Source organism: Oryzias latipes, chromosome 14 (assembly GCF_002234675.1).
Source record: "Oryzias latipes chromosome 14, ASM223467v1".
Taxonomy (NCBI): Eukaryota; Metazoa; Chordata; class Actinopteri; order Beloniformes; family Adrianichthyidae; genus Oryzias; species Oryzias latipes.
The window spans coordinates 27,823,539-27,844,411 of NC_019872.2; the positions used below are offsets into that span (position 1 = coordinate 27,823,539).

The following is a 20,873-nucleotide window of genomic DNA, read 5'->3' on the forward strand; positions in this document are numbered from 1 at the left end:
TTAAACTGTATCACAGCCTCACGTGACACAGATTTCTGATTGGTTGATCACGGTGGGAGGGAAAACTCTGTGGTTGACGTCACCAACGGGCCGGACTCTGCAAGCGGGAGAAGTGGAGAGGACGAGAGACTTTTGACGAGCGTTTGTCGTATTTTTTCTGCGTTTTAACAATCCGTGGGATGAATCTCCAACATTTTTTTGCTTGTCTGGAAAAGATTCAAGTAAAATCTTTGAAGTTTGCACGGTAAGTTTGCGATTTCTTTCCTCCAACTCTGAACTCAGTTGAATGCTAAAGGTGTTTTAAGCTAGCTCCGCCACTAATGCAGACGTCTGGGCTACTCGCGGTGGCTTTGGCTGTATACGTAATTATTACATTTTAAAAAGGTTAACTTGTGCTTTTTTAAATAAAAAATAGAGACATTGAAGAGTTATTTGCAGTGCAGAGTTTACAGAATGAGCCTCGATATTTTTCCAACCAAACGCGTGCCGTGAGTTCTAAGTGACTGGAGACATTTCGCTCTTCAGTTAAGGGTCTGCAGGGTTCGTCCCATTCACAGTGTGACGACACCACAGACCATTTCCATTATTGCAAACTTCAAAATGTACAGTTTCACTGTATGTTCAATTTTTACGCTGTAAAAACCTTTTATCTTGTTTAAAATATCATCTTGGAGACGTTTGGCCTGGCATGTCATCTTTTGAAACTGGTCATGGACATGTGTTTAAAGTAAAGTCATCATTAACTGCTCACATGTCTAGAAAGCATAATCTGAATATTTAAGTATGCATATTAGGGAAACATGTTCTCAGCCCTCTGTCAGTGGTGGAGATGTTTAGAGAGCACAGATGTAGCTAAGCCAACCATGTCAACACTGATATGTACGAGGATTTTAGTGAATCATATAAATCATATTTAAAAACCTTTCCAGATCTTTTGTGCTGTAAAATGTGTGTACACGTTTTTTTTCCCCTCTCTGATTCAAGGTGATCTAAATTCTACACGTGAAAATGAGTGAATCAGAACCCATGTTCCTCCACACTGCCATTATGGAAGTCCTACCAGAGCCACAAAAGACATCCTGGAAGAACATTTGCAGTCCATTGGAATAAATGGAGTTGTATGAGGATCTACGATTCATAGAAGAGGCTGACTTGCTGCCAGCTTTGAGACCTGTTCAAGCCCGGAAACGTCTTGCTTTCTGGAAATTGAAATGTGAGTCTTAAACATTACAAATGAGTTTTTGTAATGCACGGAAGTGGATATGAATATGAATGGGTAACACACTGACAGTACAGTGTAAACTTTATACACTTATACTGTTTGTTTGTCTTTTGTTGCAGACCAAACGCCAGAGAACAGCGCATCATCATCTGTTGAGACCTCACCAGCACAATCATCATCACTTTTGTTATTGTCACAGAAAAGTTCATCATCCACATCTTCCAGAAGCTGAGGACTGTACATACATTGACTGGGAGGACAGCTTTGAAATTCCATGGAGTAAGTTTTCTGAGGAATTTGTGCAGAGGGGAAAGGGACCTGGCCCAAGACTAAGGAAGGAAATGGTTTGCACTCTTGTTGCAGAAATGAAGAAAGCAAGACGTTTTTCCAGACTCTAAAAGGCTGCAGACGATGCAAGGAGATTGTATGTGGTAAGTAAAGTTTCAAGTGTTAAATTATTCTAAAGGTTTTGTCATTGTACACTGTACATGAGTGACATGTTTACTTCATCCATTGTTCTGTCTTTAGGACAGTCTTGCTTTTCCCCAAGGAGGTTCATGCTGAGTTTGGACCGCTCCATCGTACACAACAACATTGCAGCACTGTGCCTGATGTTCAGAAGCTACTTCTGCTTTAACAGTCATTATCCAACTGAGCTGGCTTCAACCCTGGAGTTTCTGCAAAGGTACATATTTATGAGTGCTGTCATGCGATTGATTTTTGGGTGTGATAGTTAATCATGACTTGCAGTTAATTATTCTAATTAATCTTGTATTAATCTAACTCAGGGCTGCTCATCCCTGGTCCTTGAGATCTACCAGCCTGCCTGTTTTCCAACTCTCCATGAATTGCTTGCTGCTGATTACCTGGACCAGGTGTGTTCATTCAGTCAGAATGTGGAGACATCTGGTTGAGCTGATCAACAGCTAGCAGGGCTTGGAGATCTAGAAAACAGGCAGGGTGATGGATCCCAAGGACCAGGAATGAGCAGCCCTGGCCAACTTAAAATTTAGCTTTGAAAATTTTTATTTTGGGGTAATTTGATTTAAATAGCAAGATTGTGTCATATTAAAAGAAATAAAATACAATTTAAAGGGTGGCTTTATGAAGTTTTCTAAGTATAACAGACTTTTTTCCAACCTTTACCTTTGTACCTCTAAGTGGTAATTCTTCAGTCTCAAACAGAACAAAGACCTAAGCCAAAGTGCTCTACTTTAAAAAACTAATGGAAATATTCTGAACAATCCAAAAAATATTGACCACAAAATTCTTAATCATACCATAATATATATTCGTTGAAATATTTTATTCCACAGTTTGCCGTTCGGCACGATCAGCCCTCAGCGTCCCAATTAAGACATGGGTATTATTTTTCCCTTGTTAAGAGCCAACCATGCAAAATGTGAATTTTGATCATTTCTTAAATGTTTGATCTGGACTGTATCATGAAAAATGAAATGAAACAGATTTGAACCTTATTTGTTAAATAGTTAATGCCCATAGTATGCTGCATTTCAATTCTTTTAACTGAAACAGATGTCCTCTCTAGCGACGTGTGGCTGCTTTTAGGGATGACAGAAACGTAATCTTATGGTAGCATTATGCAGCTGCTTTTATAAAACTAGTTTGCTTCTAGCTTGAAGTGTTATCTTTGTTTGTTATGTGCTGTCTGTTATCAATTTACTCATGCCAGATTTTAATGTTCTTGTCTTACAGCTTATGTCCTGAGATGTGCCACTCTACCTGGTTGGGAACAAATTGAAGAGGCCAAGCTCAAGAAAGCCTTTGTCAGCAAATGTAGGGCAGAGCAGGTTCTAAGGCCACTGCTATGATCTACAGTATGCGGACTGGTTTCTCTTCCATCTTTTTTCTTATTTTTTATTCTTATTTTTTATCTTAATTTGGTTCTCAAATTGGTTAATGGATTTGGTAGACTGCAAGTTTCAGAGAATGTTTTTATCAGGTACTTTTTTACGTGGTTACATAATCTTGTTTTTTCCTTGTACCTCAGCAGTGTACCTGTCAGTGTGTTTGTTGTTTAAAATCTGGAAGTATTCAGAAGGTGGGGATGGCTGGGCACTCTCCCTCCTTCTTTCCACGTTCCACCATCCATTTTAGAAGAACATAAACACTCACCTGAGCACAGGTGTTAGCTCACCTTTGCACTAACAGTTTGCATGACTGAATGACTGAAATATTTCACACTAGTTGGTTTTAAGGCATAAGTATGCGTGTGAACACTATCTGTTTTGTGTACATGTCGACATGTGGACATTTTTGCAGCTAGCATGTGTTTATAACATTTGAGTGTGTGTGTGGACAGGCTCCGCCCTTTTTGTACTACATTTGAACGTTACCATAATGATTAACAACCAGTAAACTTGTTGCTTTATGCTGCTTCATGGTCTTACCCCCTTCCCCTCCTATTATCACCCCCTACCCCCCCCCCCCCCTCTCTAACATCCCTCTCTCTTCTTCCCCTCTTTCCTTTTCCGTCCGGTCCAACACCAAAGATTTTCAGACATGATTGAAATTAATAAAGTTTGGCCTCAATTACAAAAGGGGTTTATTCAGACATATCTTTGGTTTGTCTGAAGATTAATAACCCCTCTTGTTAAAGTAAAATCTGTCCAACACAAGAGGCCCTCAGCTCTCATCTGCCTGCCCAGCTGTTGGACAGGACAAGTTAGAAAAAAAAAAAAAAAAAAAAAAATCTGGAAGTATTCATGACCAGCATGTCAGCCACATTGAGTACGCCACGGTTCATGTACTTAATGCATTTAATATTTTAAAAAGTGTCTAATACTGCTACCACAATTCAAATGCTGTACTGATGATGGTGCTGCCCAAATAAACTGTAAAGCATTTACATTTCTAGTATTGTTTTTACTGTTACTGTATATCAGTGGTCTCCCATCCTGGTCCTTGAAGGTCACTGTTCTGGATGTTTTAGCTGTTTTCCTGCTCCAACAGATCTGCTGCAGTGGTTGAATTTCCTGTTCAAGTTCTGCAGGAGGTGGTTAATCACCTGTTGATTCACATCTAAATTCTCTTTTCTTTCTCAAATATATCTCAAATATCATTCTCATTAACGGCTTTGGTAAGACATTGAAGAGAAATGATTAAGACATGAAAGAGACATCAGACAGACAACGATGAGATCTCTTTTAGGACTCATTCTTCTCAGATTTGTCTCATGAGCGTCTTAGGTTCGTCTCTCCCACTTCTTAATTATTGCTCTAACAGTTGTCTCAAATCAACCTCATTTGTCTCAGTGATGTCTTTTCTCATTATAGCTGAACTCTTGCTCCTAAGGGACCCTTAGGAGCAAGAGTTCAGAAGCAAATGATCACAGAATGATACAAATATGAGACGCTCAAACTGATCTCAAGAGACGAGATCAAGCAATATATGAGCAACAGATTTTTCCTATGGGCCCATATGTAGATCCTACAAACTGCAGTTTGATATCAATAAGTATTTTATCGTCCCTAGACCCATGAAGGCATGCTTGGCTGAGAGCTAATCAACTGATCAGCAGATGAAAACTCACCACGGACGACTCATTTATATTGTATGAACGCCTTTGCATGCTTTCTGCACAGTTCAATCGCCTAATGTATAGATCAAAGCCAAGACAATACGATTTGGCACAGCTGTCGGGCCAAAACAAATGTGCTGCTTAACAAACACGTTTGACGTAGCCTCCAACGACAGCGCGGCCGCAGACAAAGCACATGCTAAGCAGAAATTGTGACACATAACCGGAAAGTGTGTCTTTTTTTCCCCTCCTTTTGTGCGCCCATCTGTCACGGCCACAGAATACACATTCAGCAGCACGGGGGCGGCAGCATTGGCTCGGAAGGGTCCTTTCGACGGACAATTATTCTAAGTAGTTTTCCCATCAGCCACAGCCATGAGCAGAAGACCCTTTGTGGAGCCAGAACCTTTTCTGAGGAGCCAATCGGGGAAATAGCCGCTGTCCAATTTATTTGATAAGGCGAGTCGAGCTCAGAGTCGCCAACAAACGCAGAGGGGGAGAAAATTGGGACCTTTGGAGACATTTTTCCAAGCTGATATTGCGGGGGATTTAAATTTTTTTTTAGCCAAGGTTTAGAGCGCAAAGGATGACTGTTGGATTTGTGAATGAACAGAGATCGGTGTGGGTTGCTACAACTCTTTGCGGGCCGAGATAGCCGGGCTGACGCTCCTGCTCAGCAGTGATTACGCTGTAGTGAAAACTGAGCGATCCTTTCAAGGTAGCGGCGACAGGAGATTAAATTCGCAGACCTTTCCAGGCGGGGTGGTGGTGTCAGTGCTCCTGATGTTCTCAACTTTCCCCCAGGGGAACTTCTATTTCAACTTAGACAGCTGCAAGTAAAACTAGCTCTCTCAGGGGATCGGCACACAAATCGCAGTCAGAGAAATCCCATCTCCCTCTGGGGACACCCGAGCACGCTCACCCCCGCAGCAACAGAAACGGGGCAACAGGCAGAAATGAACAAGCGAGGGCGCCGCCTCGTTTGGTGACCGGACGGAGAACGACGCTGGTTGAGAGAACAAAGAGCATCTCAGGTTTCTTCCTCTCAGATCATCACATCGAGATCCTGATCTTTGTCTCCAAACTTGTCACATCTTTCAGTGTCAGAAACAAAAGTTTTTGCAAAACCAAAACCTCACCAGCCTTTTCAGTCAGACTTTAAAACAGCAACTTGAGCTTTTGCCTGCGGCGGCGTCTTATGCAGCTGCAGCAGGTGTGCCATGAATACGTGTTAAAAGAGACGTAAAAAAGAAAGAAAGTAAAAAAAACAACAGCAGAAGCAGTTTTCATAGAACCATTTCGGTCTAAGAAACAACCAGCAACTTCTACGAAAGAGTCCAATTCCATCATAATGATACAAAAACATGCCATTTATTATAAATTAGGCTTCATATTTAATAAGGCATGCTTAAACAAAGCTGCACTCATCTGCTACAACAATAAAACCAGCAGAACACCCAAAGGTTGTAGGATCATCTCGGATCAATATCCAACTCTTAAACCAAACACATGTTAAAATCAACGGAGTAAGAAAACATCCAAGGACACTTTGAGAAACACAACAGGGAGCCTCCAAACTGGATGAAGGATCCAGATCCAATGGAGAAAAAAGAAAGATTCCCTCTCCGAGAAGCTCAGCGATGTTTGATCTTATTGATCATTCCAGTTTTAAGGTAAAAATGCTAACAGGTAAAAAGAAAAAGTCGGAGCGTCACCTTTTTTAAAAGGTCAGAATAACGATTCTGGAGTTGCTTCTGCTTTTATTTTAGTATTAATGAGACCTTCAGAGCTACACTGGATTAGCTTTACCAACATTTTACATAACTTTGATTAAAAAAGGCTTTATTTATGAGGAAATTTCCTGTCTGTCTTGTTGGGTGGACATGAAATGCCACTTTGGAATTCTGTGTTCCTTCTGTGCATTGACATTTTTCAACAATTTTTTTCAGTGCAATTTTTCATGCTTATTTTTTCCTTTTTCTTAAAGTGAACTGTGTTCTGCATCCTGATTGGCTGTAGAACTTGTCAATCTCCTCCATGCATTGTTTCCTGTACACACTGTGTTCAGTTTGTAAAATTTACATAAATCTTCGATTGAGAAAAGATCTTTATTTTTGTACTGTAATAAAGGACTTATTTTTCTATGACTTAAGAATAAATAAAATATTAAAATTTGGAGATTTAGTTTGATGAGTGCACTAATGGTGCAGTGGTTTGCACTCTATCCCCTCCGGAGGAGGCCCTTGTCTGAATCATGTGGAGTTTGCATGTTCTCCTGCGTAGGTTCATTGGTGACTCCAAAGTGTCCCTTGCGCGAGTGTGTGTGCGTGTGTGATTGTGTGGCCCTGCGACAGACTGGCGACCTGTCTAGGGCGTAGTCTGCCTTCGCCCAACAGCAGACGGGACAGGCTCTGGTGACCCCGTGACCCCAAAAGGGATACAGCAAGTCAAGAAAATGGATGTTGGATGGATTTAGTTGACCAAAATATTTTAAAATTAACTCATGAAGCACAACACAATGCAAAACAAATTTAGACAACACAAAGTACTTATGGTTTAAAAAGATGTGAGATTTTCTCTTTGTCAAAATACAGAAAAACAAAAGAAAGATATGTTTGAATTCAAGAAGTCAAGATGTGGAATCAGTTAAAGTTAAACAGTTAAAGAAAGCAAATCTCAAATCACCTTAAAAAAACTTGGTTTGGTTAATTTGAATTGGTTAAAAAATACAATCCATGGAAGCCAGATTTGAAAAGGTTTCTTCTTTCTGTTCCCTTTAATAAAAACTTATTTTGTTTTTGTTGTGTGTTGGAAATGAAAAGCAATAAATGACTCAGTTCTATAAAGGTTTGAAGAGTTTAAACAAGAGAAAAAAAGTGTGAATATGTTCATGTCTGTGTGAGAAAAGTCTATAGCGTGCAGGGAGGAGTTTTACGGCCTTAAAACTTCTAGAATTCTACTTTGCGGATCTCACTTAGTGCAGGTTATAAACAAGAGAACTCTGGACCCCATAACTCAACACTGAATGAAAATGGTTTCTCCGGATATGAAGTAAAAGAAACTGAAAAAAGAATTGATTTTTGGGTGCAGAATGAAAACCATAACACCCAAAACACGCTGCCTGTTTTCTTGCCCCTTTCCTTCAATTGATTTTTAAAAGATCTCAGAGGCAAACCCGACTCCTCTGACATGGAGCTGGCAGCAGCCACATGAATGATGTCAATTATCCCCCAACAAATGACAGCAATACACCTGAGAGCAGCTGCAAGCTATCCGACATACCTTTACTTTGCAAATCTGCCTCTTTCAAATGTAAATCTGTCTTTTTTGTCCCAGGGTACAGGAATCCCTCCTTGTACTCCAACAGGATTTCAAATAGACAGATGGAGACAGGAGGCCCTTAAGAAAGGAGCATGAATTTATGCCCCCTGACAGCTAATGGTAAAGTACAAACACTGTAGGTTTTAATCTCTTTTATAAACCTTTTTGGTTTGCTGAAAAGCTTCTATCAGTTTTCATTAACTCAACCCAAGTCCACCAATGAAAGGGATCTATTTTAAACTAAAATAAAGACTTTTTTTACAGTCTTTGCTGTGAAATACGAAGTCCTTAAAGTTTCATAAGCTTCAAATAAATATATTCAGTTCTGCGATTTGCAATCAGTCGCGTGAAAAGACGTGTCTTCGTCATTTAAACTCCCATCTGAACCAAAACAACTGAAAAACACCCTGCTTACGCAGCAGTTTAACCACTACGTCCATTTCATTCATTCAAACACAAAAGCGGCGTCTAGACTTGTGAAACCGATGAAGGAGAGGTGCTTAAAACATGACGACTGTCCTCCAACTACAAACCAAGAGAAAATAATCAATGAGATCCAGCAATAGACCGAAACAGGGTTTCATCACACAAAACATTCAGGTGTTAACCCCATAAAGCAAAGAAAAATAGCGGTTTCGTTCTCCGTCCCCCCCAACCCCCAATCGGAATATATTCCCAATGTTAGCAGATGTTACCACCTCACTTCAGCAGCACAAGGGCTTCTTTACCCATGCTTGGTATTCTGAACATACTTTCCTCACTACAACTCTGTTTTTGAATACTGATGCCTTTTGTGGCCTTTCTGCGCGATGCGTCTGTGCATGACCTGAAAATTAACATTTGCAGACTCATTTAAAGCAACAAGTTGACAGAAAACAGACCCGGTTTCAGCTCCTGGGCCAGAATGTAAGATTTCATTTAAGCTACTCGTGAGCTTCGGAAACAGTTTGTTCTGTTTTGTTCTTCAGGAATGGTTAAGATGACGTTTAACTAAAACCGTCTCTCTGTCGTCAAGTGTGTCTCAAATCCATCTTTTTTCTCTCTCAGAAAACTCAAGTGTAGTGATTATTTTGTAAGGGCTTTTAGCAACGTTTGGCACATCATAAATCAAAAGTAAAGTGTGACATTTCTTATTCTGAATGTGTCAGTTAAACCTTGTTTGACACACAAACCCCAGGATAATATAAGCCTAAATGTTAGCTGGACTTCCTGCTGAATTTGTGCGATAACAGAGTTAATGCTAGGTAAGAAATTAATGCATTAAGGACAAAACTATAGAACGATTGCTTGTGTTGGACTGTAAACAAGACTTTAATGACAGTAATCAAAGAATGACCAACGCCGCAGTCCTAGTCCTGTGTTGCCAAACGAGTGGTGTAGGTTTTTGGGTTGTTTGGGCCTGTAGAGGGTCATAGGGAGGAGCGACTGCATCATAAGGGGACCGCAGGTGTGTCCTTTAGTTATCTGGGGGCTCGTATGAAAAAGGAACATGCCATTGTCGTGTGTATCATGAAGTATTGGTAAGGAAGACAGATTTACTTTATGGACTTCGTAAAACCTGATTGAAAGGTAGCCGATAAAAAATAAAATATATATATATATATATATATATATAATTCAACTGAACAGTTTATGAGACCAAAAGTAAACTGACCTAAAAAAAACCAAAGCAAAAAAGCAAAACACGAAACATTAGCATTCACACAGGTGGATAAACAGAATATCTCACCATTAGCGCATCTCTGCAACCTTGTTTTTGTTAAAACATCTTTTCTTCTGCCCAAACCAAACTGTTCTGAGGTAAATGTCAACCGAATGGTGACATGTCAAAGTTAATGAACACAGTTTTAAATCAGAACTCTTCGTGCTTTAACCTTAACAACCATTAGCGCTCATTTTCTCGCCAAAGGACCTCCTTTCAATATTGTGCTCTTATCAGCACACTCATCCACCAGCTTTGTTGACTTAAGCTCTAATGAGTAAGTCGGATTACCTAATATTTAAAATGTGCTGTTTTTAAATACACCCAAATGGCTAATAAGCTGAAAGAAAATTACCATCTTTAATTAAAGTGTTCTCACAGTCCAAAAGGTTATAATGAGACTTCCATGAATTGGATAATGAAGCTGGAGGAGTATGATATACATTTTCAGGGTTTTCCAAGAGTCACCACATAAACTCATAAGAAAGCACCTTAGACCTGGGGGGCGGGGAGAGAAAAGATTATTTTGCATGAGAAAGTCTGGCTCCACACTATGCTTTTTTTGCTTTCTGGGTAATTAGTTTCATGGATTGTTGGAGGGTTAGCAGCAATCTATACCTTCTAACTTCTAAAGTTAATTACCAGTAGGAACAAAGCAGCTCCTACATACAGCACTCCAAATGCTTTGACTGACTCCCCATTGGCATCCCATTAAAATGCAAATAGTGTGTTTGGGTACTTTTCCTCCATGCATTATCAGGAATCATGTGCAATGATTGAATTACTTATACGTTACAAATCTATAAAATTACCTCAGACTCCAACAAGCTAAAGCTATTTTGCCCTTCAACCCCATTTAACCATTTGTATCATATTTGATACACAGATTTCTGATCCCCTTTCTCAATATCATAAGAACTTTTCCACAAAAATTCATTGTATATAACTTGGTCCATATTTTCTGTCTTGTAGTTCATCATAATTCCACTAGAGGCAGTAGAATGGCTTCTCCTGCTGATTTCAAAACGGCTGCTTCCCTGAAAAGTTTTGCCAATTTTCTAAACTTTGTTGAGCAAAACTCAACTGTTGTTACTTGTTTTTTTTTGTTGTTCTGACAGAATGTAAAATGTGTTGATAATTAATTCTTTATAAAATAGTTACATCATGTTAAAAATGTGTGGATCAAATTTAAGACAGTGTTTTTTTTTTTTCCTGAACACGCATGTCAATAATTTTGCATCTTAAAAACAAAAATTGTTGTGAGCAAAAACCTTACCAAAACACCCAACGGGTCATAATGTATACCATCTATATTTATTTTAAAATGACTTTATTTGGGGATTACATCAAAGGGTTTTAAAAAAAATCTTTCAAAATAAATAGAAAATTCTGATAAGTCTATGCTTTTATAGAGGATAAGCTTCCCAGGATTTTATTAAACAGGATCAAGAAATCTCTGTACAATAACTTTATATATCTGGTGCCATCGGATCAACAACAAAAAAAAAATCTTATTATTAAAATACAATTGATTGACACATTTGTCCATTTACTAATACAGTACAGACCAAAAGTTTGGACACACCTCCTCATTCATATGAATGGGAAACCTTTGGTCTGTACTGTTCTTTTAACTGATAAAATGGTCATATGACTGATGACCTAGGGTAGGGACCACTAAGGGTGTCAGTTCCCACACGTTCACTTCGCCATTGAAGAACTTGGTTTCCGCATTGGAAAATGTACAGTGTTAATGTATGCATCGCGGTGCATCCTGGGATAGCTTATAGTTGGATTTCTATTTAGAAAGAGGTACAGTGTTCTTGGCGGACAATTGTGAGCCAATGGCACCTTTCTCATGACTTTGGCTTGATTTCACATTTTCGTGAAAGATACAAAGTGATTACGTCCCTGAATCCACCCCTTAAACATTGAGGAAAGGTGCGGCTTTCGTCCCACACACCACATTAAAATTATATTAGTGAGCGCGGTAAGGAGCGCCCACAGGCTCAAGTCTTTAGTACAGAATAATAAACAGCAATAGGCAGAAATAAATCCTGCTATCATGTATTTATTTAAACATTATTAAAAATTGCTGTCCTCTAATAATTTGATGGTGTTTGGAGCATAGATAGGTGGGATGTAGTATAGAAGACAAAAAAACCTACTATATATCGGTAGCTGTGATCACCAAGTTCTATTGTTTATCTGAAAAACAAAGGCGATCATTAAGATGTTAAATAATAATAACTTGCTTAATTTTAGGTCTATTTATTATGCCATTTTATTTATTGTTGTGGTCACCAAATTTTGTCACTGGGCCTTAGAAATTTTTTTTTTTTTTTTGTCGCAGTCAAATGTTTGTGCGACATTCAGTTTCAGTCAACCAAAGAAATTCACATCCTTTGCCTTTAGACAACAAAACATGATAATGCAGGTTTAAATTCCCAGCTGGAAACATGTACCCATTTCCTGTAAAAGTGAATCAATGTTTTCCTCTCAGGGAAGCACACTTTCCTGGAACTACATGTCTCCGTTTAGCCGTGTTGTGATCCTAAACATAACACGAGTGCTTTGTTTTTCCATTATTACTTTATGCTACTTTTATGCTCCATCACACTGTCAGATACAGTATTTGTACGACATAAAACACTTTTACAGCCGCACAGAACATGAAGGTGATGCTTCCTCACAGTAGTTAGACTTGATACAAATTGGATTATTTTTGTTCAGTTGAAATAGCTTCTCCATCCATCTCTGTGTAGACTCTGGCTCCTCTGCCCTTTCACCAAAGAGCAGAGACGCAGATGCCACATTAATTTCAAGAAGATATAAATGTCAGGTTGGGCACTTTTGAAAATCAATGACATATCACTTTCTCTGCCTCGAATACTGAACACCAACCCAGTGAAGGCAAAAAAAACAAGAAAACATCTTAAAATGAATCCATTTTTACCTCCCAAAAAGATAGATTCTGATGTCGGACAGCAAAATTACAACGTTTTTCTATCACAGAATTAACAAAAACGACTTTTTCATCTCATTTTCACCCCTTCCGAGCCTCAGCTCAGTCTGCTGTCAGCTTCCACCTGCTTGGCTTTAATTAAAGCTTCACAAGACGCAGCTGAAGCCCTCTCCATGCCATAAATTGTTGGGACAGATCATCAGGCGTCTAAAAACATGGCCTTTGGAATAACTGTAGCTTCAAATGGCAGAGCTATTTCTACACCGCCGGCCCAGAGGCTTCTGCAGCATCAATTCTTCATGCAAACCACATGAAACATTAGCCTGTGCACCTGGAGACGGAACATGAGCAGCAACAAGCTGTTGGGTTTTAAAAGTGGTCGTGGATCACCTTTCTTTAATGCTTTGCAGACTTTTGGGTGCAATTCTGCATGTTCCTTTTTTTAACAGTGTTCTTTGTCCTGATTGGCTGTAAACTGTGGTCAGTCATTCTCCTCCATGCCCCGTCTTTTGTACAAAATGCATTCAGCAAATAGACATAAATCTTCGATCGTAATCTGGTCTTTGTCGTTATTTAACAAAACTGGACTGGAGTTTATAAATCGCATAAAATGTGTAGTGAGCGGTTTTACAGTTGTGAAACATCTAGAAATATGTTAAAAAATGAAGATGCCAAGTTTACACAGGCCAAGCAGCCACTTCCAATGAAGAGTCTATGTAAACCACGTTTCACGCTTCCACGTTCAGAACACTCGCTCATCGCTACGTAAGACCGTTTTGGGGTCTTGAGTACAAAACTCGCTCGAGAGTGCGTCAAATGCTAAACCAGTTGAATACTACAGATCTGGTAGTGACATATTCCTAGTGTCCTTTTTGATTCACGGAAGTGAACTCTGCTGATAAAAGTTGTAGCTAGAGAATCCTTGACTCCCATCGTCGGGATGATTTTCATTTTAGAACGTAGATTTTCCAGAGACAAAGAAGAAGAAGAAGTAGGTCAAGCAGCTTTGAATGAGAATGACGGAACTGCCCAAGCCACACGGAAGCCGTCTGCTTTATAAATAACGTTTTAAACTATTTCTGTCATTTTTCTCCAAAATGTTTAAAAAGCTGAGCCCTGTGACTTTCATCAGGGAAACGAGAACTCCCAGAAATGTTTGGAAACATTTTGGAAACCTCTCACATGTCATTAGTTTGGAACATCAGCAGCAAAAGCTGCCAAGAACCAAATCAATGTTCATTTTTGGTTTCACATTTAAAAGAGATTTTAACTTGAGGGGGATAATTGTGAAAAGGCTTTTTATTTCCTTTCTGACCTGCCCTAAAGTCAACTCCACCTTCAAGTACTCCCCAATGCTCCATTTAAATCCCTCCGCTTCAGTTCCCCTGGTCCTCATCTTCTCCCCCTGCCTGTTCTGCCTCCTAGTCGCAGCTCTAATTGCCTCGCATTGCCAAATGAGCCAGCCAGTTGTGCCTCCAGTTATAAACTGAAGAGACCTCCGTCCTCTCCGGCACTCCGGCTCAGTGGGTTTGGGAAGCTAAATAAAGACGGAGAGGAGATGAACGGCAAGTAGCAGCTCAATTCTGCATCCAGAGCATCCAAACCTCCCAGGAGATGCTGCGACATCAACGCTGTTCTGAAGCTCAGATCATTGTGACGGTCAGGGATCAAATGATGCTCTAGCGAGGTAACTGTCATGGGAAAGAAACTCTTTATGGAAGAGCTTTTCCTGGAGAAGGAGGTTTTTCTGGCGAGCAGTGAGAGGAGTTATGTTATGTTTGGAGGTCATGATGGGATGCAGAGTTCATGACAGGCTCTTGAGTCACGGCTGCTTTAGCATCGTAGAGATGCTTCTCTGTGGTTTTGTTTGCTTTGAGGCAACACAAAAATCAAAAATCAGAAACAAACAAAGAAGATAATCATTAACAAAAACCTCATTTTAAGATAGAAGAAAAATTAGATTATCATTCACACACATAAAGTGACTTTCATACATCAGAGTAAAAATAATATGTATACAGCATAATATACTTTATAATGTAAACACAACAAAAAACAATGACAATGATATGCAGCCTACAGTGTTGTAAATAATGCTCGAGTTTCACAACTAACAGTTCTTCACTGGTCGCTGTCCTCACCCTCCCTCTCCTGGCCATCGTCCTCACCCTGCTGGCCGTCCTCATGCTGCTGCTGCACAGATTCTCGTCCACATCACAGCGTGTATTCTCCCTTGCAATGCAATGAGGGAAGAAACGGCGTGCATGTCGCAACCATCCCCTACACCAGAGGTGGGCACTGAGGGCCGAAGTCCTGCATGTTTTCCAGCATACCCTGCTCTGGCATGTTCTGATTGGCTGGACACACCTGAACCAGGTAATCAGCCATCAGTAGGGCAAGATTATTGGCTGGACACACCTGAACCAGGTAATCAGCCATCAGTAGGGCAAGAGTATCTGGAAATCATGCAGACACACCGGCCCTCGAGGCCTGGAATTGCCCACCCCTGCCCTACACTGATCTCCTGTAATATCCTCACACGCAGCATCCATTGCATGGAGCAGGGACCTCTGATGTTGAGCCTGATGCTCATAAACTCTCCACCTCCAAGCGGAGAAAAACTCCTCAATAGGATTGAGGAAAGGAGAGTAAGGTGGTAGGAACACTATGACTTCGTTAGTCAAGTTCTAGTTTCACCTGACTGTCAATTGCTGTAATAAATGTATCAACTGTTCCAAGGGATTCATATATCTTATTCATGGTATTCTGTTCTTGACTAATTTTGAAAATTGAATAGACTATTGTGCATGTGATGACTTACACAATGAAATGATGCTGACTCATTTTGGAGCAAACAACCATTAGACTGAGAATCAACAATCGGTTTAGATCAACAAGATCTATTCACTTGGAAATTGTGCTAAATGTAGGCTACCTGTACTTAATCATTTGCAAAGATGTACTGAGACATTGAGACATGTACTGAGACATTTGCAATTTGATGAAATAAATGAGAAATTCCATTCTGTTGTGAACAATTGCTAAGTGGTTTGGAGGTTTGTCCATGTCTTGAGAAAGTAATTTCTGTTTCAAGAAATGAGCCAAACCAATGGAGAAAAACTGTAATTTCAAAAGACAAACAAAAACCAAACAATTTTTTAAAAGCTTTTAAATTTGAATTTTAAACATATTTAAATAGAGCGTTGATCTTAGCAGGATTTAGCTTTTTCATCAAGCTGTTGGGGGATTTTTCTTTTAGTGCGATCATTGTCCTTTTACAGAATCCTAAAATGCTGGTGAGGCGGTGCTGAACCAGGTGGGGCGGTGCTGAACCAGGTGGGGCGGTGCTGAACCAGGTGAGGCGGTGCTGAACCAGGTGGGGCGGTGCTGAACCAGGTGAGGCGGTGCTGAACCAGGTGAGGCGGTGCTGAACCAGGTGGGGCGGTGCTGAACCAGGTGAGGCGGTGCTGAACCAGGTGAGGCGGTGCTGAACCAGGTGGGGCGGTGCTGAACCAGATGGGGCTATGGAGGTAATTTCACTGAGGGGGTGATTGATTATCTTCACATATGTGCAGCATCACTAATATAATAATATAATATATCATTTACTCTTTTTATATATGATATATTTTCATTTGCTAAATTTGATACATTTGTAAAAAATTAAATATAAACTCGATAAGACTTTGAGAATAAATAACAAAATATGGGTCATACTTATTCTTATAACTTCACTAAGTTCTAAGAAAACTTTTGTTTTTCCTTCTTTTCTCTTGACTCCCAGAAAAATGAATTTTCTCCAACTAAAGTTTTTTTTTTTTTTTAATCCGCCAAGCTGAACCCCTTCACATGTGGGCTCACTAAAAACCCTAGATGTCCTCTGTAGAAACCAAGAAGGTTCATTCAGTAGTCTGCAGTGGCTGGGAGATATTGGAAATGTTCTCAACGGAGGACAAATGCGCATTACTGGTAGTCAGGAGCATTTATGTCTACAAATCCATTTAAAAGTGTTTCAACCATCGAAAGAGCAGAATGAGGCGCTGATCCACAGCTAACTGCAGTCAGAGAACTCCAGGTAGAGGTAAAGGAGCCTCTCTTCTCCATGATCACAAAAAAAAAACATTAGCTAACTCCATGTTGAGTTTTGAAGCTTAAAGCGCATTGAACCCCTGAACATGTGGTTTCATTATCATAAAATCTGTGTCTGAGTGATCTGCTTCTATTGCACATTTTGATAAACCCCAGAGAGCTCCAAACAAAAACGTGAAAATTAAAATTCATGAAACTAATCAAAGCAAAGTGATTTAGAGCCTGAATGCTCCCATTAAAAAAACACTATGCTGAGATTGGTTCCAGTTTTGTTCTACAATAATGTTCTGATTAATGTCAACCTGACAAAATTCGCTGTGCGAATTGATTACTGCATTTTTGGTCAGTTTTTGCACAGACTCAGGTTTTAAACCACACATTTATTTTGTTCTTTTTTGCTAATCAGCTGAATGGAAACAGATTTCCAATTGTCCCCTTCAGGATTGACAGTAATCATTTAACAATCATTGGTTGGATTTCCTGTCGTGTCTGATGTGGTTTAAAACTGAGTAAGTAAAGCCTAAAGCTGCGGACACGCCAGGCATGTGACGCACGTTCAACTCATGTTCTGGAACACGCAACAAGAACTCAAGTTTAGCGTGTTCTTTCAGCTCATGGTGTTCACACTGGACAAGCAGGGAGGGGCTTCCTTGTTTTGTTTTAATGCTGTTTTCCAGCGCATGTGCAACACTTGCAGTCGGAGGAGGCTTAGTGTGAAATGTCAAAGCGGTGAAAATCTCGTGAGCTTTTTCTTTCACAACTCTATTCTGATATTTGAAAGACTTATCGTCAAATAACTCCAGCCACGCACAAAGGGAAATTTTTTCGTTTTGTCTTCACGATCAAATTTTCAGTTGACTGGCAGTTCCATGAATTAATAGAGACTCTGATGGAGACGCGTTCCGTTTTCAAAGTTCGATTAGGCTTTTCAGAAGTAACAGCACAGACAATCCAGTCCAGTAAAAGGCAAGGATGTGATTTTTAAATAATAGAGAGTCTCAGACACAGGTACACGGTGGAGCAGCGGTTAGCCACCTGGCTGGGGGACCTGGAACAGCATCACTGGGGGGAGGACCTTTCCGTGTAGAGTTTGCATGTTCTCACTGTGCATGCGTGGGTTTTCTCCGGGGACTCCAGCTTTTTTTCACCGTCCAAGAAAACCAGACAAAAAACCCAAAACATGCTTCATAGGTCTATCGGTTCTTCTAAATTGAATGCGAGTGTGTATGGATGTGGTATTGTGGCTTTGCGACGGACTGGCGACTGTCCTGGGTGCAACCTGCCTTCGCCCACAAGTCAACACGAAATGATGTTGTCCATTTAAAAACCGTCTCCTAAAACTTGCTTTTCCCTCCGATGTATCAACAAGAAAGTGTGAGGAAATGTTGGACCGCTGCGCCATGTTCTCCTGGAGTCCGACAGGGGAATGATGGGTAATGTATGCACGCTCATGCTCTGGGTTTCTGTGTGCAGCTTTTTGCATAGGGTCTGTGAAGTCTATTAAACAAAGTGTTTCCACAACCTCCAACTTGGCTTTCATGGCAGTAAAACGGGGCCAGCCGGGGCTAACTCATTACTCTTGTCCCTCGGTTTCCCTCCGAACAGAATTGATGCGAATAAGTTGCTGAAGGACGTGATTTGTCAGCCGGCATCTGGTGTCAAAATAACTATAGTGTGTTTTTCTGCCATGTAAGGGGGGAAAGGAGGAAATTACCAGAAAAAAATTAGAAGGTAGGGGGAATGATGGGGAAATAGTTGGAGTGGAGAATCAGACAGGTCCGGGGAACTTCTCCTCTCAGAAACAGGTGATGCGTTTACATCCAGCCGCATGAGGACTCATCTCTTGCATGTCCCAGTTTCTTATTTTGTTTCATTTTTCAACATTTCATTTTATTTCTGGAAATTACTTTTGTTGTCTGAAATGTTTTCTTTGAATTTTATTTATTTATTTAATTTTTTCTTTCTTGAAATACATTTTGGTTTCTGGAATCTGTTTTAATTTCTAAAGTGTTGTGTTGTTTTTTCACTACTTGTTTTGCTTTATTTTATTTTATTTTATTTTTTTTAATTGTCATATAGTGATTAGTTGTGATTTACACTTCAGGGCCACCGTAGAAACAAAGCCAAATACAGAAGCACTTTACAGTCAGGTTTGGTGACATCATAAAACCTGATCCGGCACAAAAGTCTTCTTTTCATGTCAAATAAAATCCTTTTTTCAGCCTCAGCTTCTTCTAATAAAGAACAGTCACAACCTTTGCTTTCACATAAGAAAAATAAAGGCTTTTAATTTGGTTAATGATCTTTGATTTAGCACAAAGTAAATTCTTTGAATATGGCTCACACGCTCTCTGCATAAAGCTCAAAATGATCCGCCAAACTGCTTTTCAGCTTCTTGTAATCCTCAGGATCTTTGCTGAAAACACAAGAAAACAATGTGCTAAAGTGACTGACTGACACACATATTGTATAAAACTGTTATGGTGTGGAACCTCAGATGTTCCTATAATGTGGAAAACATGCATCACTTGAAAAAGACAAAATAAAACCCAACAGGAAGTGTGAAATTCCTGCTTTTGTATTCTTCCTGAAATGTCTTTTAATTTGGCGCCATTATATTATAATATTAACACGTCCTTCCAGTAAAACGTCCCACAAGGACAGCAGAGGTGTAGAGCAAAAGTACTTTTCATAACCCATTAAAGTGGGACCTTCAGATGTTCCAAAGCTGAACTACTTCATTGTTCCAGCAGTCTTTATCAGCAGCGTCTCCTTCAGGAGTACGGGCTCAGGTATCAGGGTTCTTAATCCGTTTAGAAATATTTCTGAAAAGAGCAGCGGGTTCTGCAACTGTGACCCCAAAGAGAGGATCCCAGAGGCGGCAGGCGGGGGCTGCTGGAGTGGATGTAATTGTAACCGACCCTGATGATGGGAGCGATTGATGGTCATTAAACTATAAAAAAGCTGGCAGAGAAGGAGATGATAAATTCCAGACAGGAACATGAAACTCAGCAAAAACCTTCAAGGCCAGGAATCTCGCAGCCTCTGGAGAGGGGGGGGCTTTTGTTGAGTGACCACGCTGGAATTTTAATTTTTTCAGCAACCTAATGCTGAGATGTCAGAGGAGGGGGGGTCCCTGTTGTCTCCGTTGTTGGGAGTCTTCCACCCACGGCGGCCGTTGAGGCGGCACGGTTGGCGGTTCAACGGTTACGCCACCCACAGGCCATTTTGGGCTTTCAGCAGAGCGGAGTATGAGCCATAAGTTCACACTTTCTTTTTTTTTTTTCGCTCCTGGAAACCACAGTAGAAACAGAGGTGAAGGCGGCTGAAGATGAAAGCAGATTTTCTGGGCAGAGAACCAAGTGTGCATCCACCGTTCAGCTGGACGCATGAATCCGAAGTATTCTGAGCGGAGAGTGATGGAGGAGAAGTCGACCTATATCGCTCCTGACACGCAGGAAGTCTGAAGTACAGCACAACTGCACTCAGAGTCAACTGTAAAACTCCAACAGCCTGAGCTCATTTAAGAAGAAGACTGAGTTTTTCCGTGACATCTAGCTTTTTTGTTTCAAAATAAAACGCTACGTTTTCCTGGTATTTTATTTTCAGATAAAAACGGACCAGATTAGCTGGAACAGATTTAAAACAATAACGTTTGTCGCCGTGTATCCTTTGTGCTCTTAGTTTATAGATTTAAAGAAAGGACGTTTGTCCACCCGCAAGCACTGGAGTTAGTCAATGAAACACATTTGAACTCAAATATAATTAGAAAAATGGGACTTGATTGAAATAATAATAACTGCTGAGTAAAAGCGACACACAGCCAGCTCTGACAGACCTGACAGAGTGGCAACATCCTTGGCTGAGCTACAATGAATACATGAAAACAACTTTACACATCGCAGATCATTACGATAAATAAATTCTGTTTGTGTAAAGCAGTTTTTGCCTATTTCAGACGTTTTCCCCCTCAAATAATGTTCTTCCTAAACGTTCTACCACCTAATGAATCATTTCTGTGCTAAATGGCAAC

The 20,873-nt window shown here is 40.2% G+C and overlaps 1 protein-coding gene and 1 long non-coding RNA gene across 4 annotated transcripts in view; one reads left to right on the forward strand and one right to left on the reverse strand.

Annotated features, from left to right (window-relative positions):
• Nucleotides 1–20,873, reverse strand: part of tmem132e (transmembrane protein 132E) — a 477,315-nt gene that overhangs the window by 106,109 nt on the left and 350,333 nt on the right. The window lies entirely within an intron of this gene.
• Nucleotides 62–3,342, forward strand: LOC111948666. The gene is made up of 6 exons (XR_002874639.1): nt 62–244; nt 985–1,213; nt 1,342–1,501; nt 1,586–1,653; nt 1,751–1,907; nt 2,939–3,342. It is a non-coding gene; the product is annotated as an uncharacterized LOC111948666 (long non-coding RNA).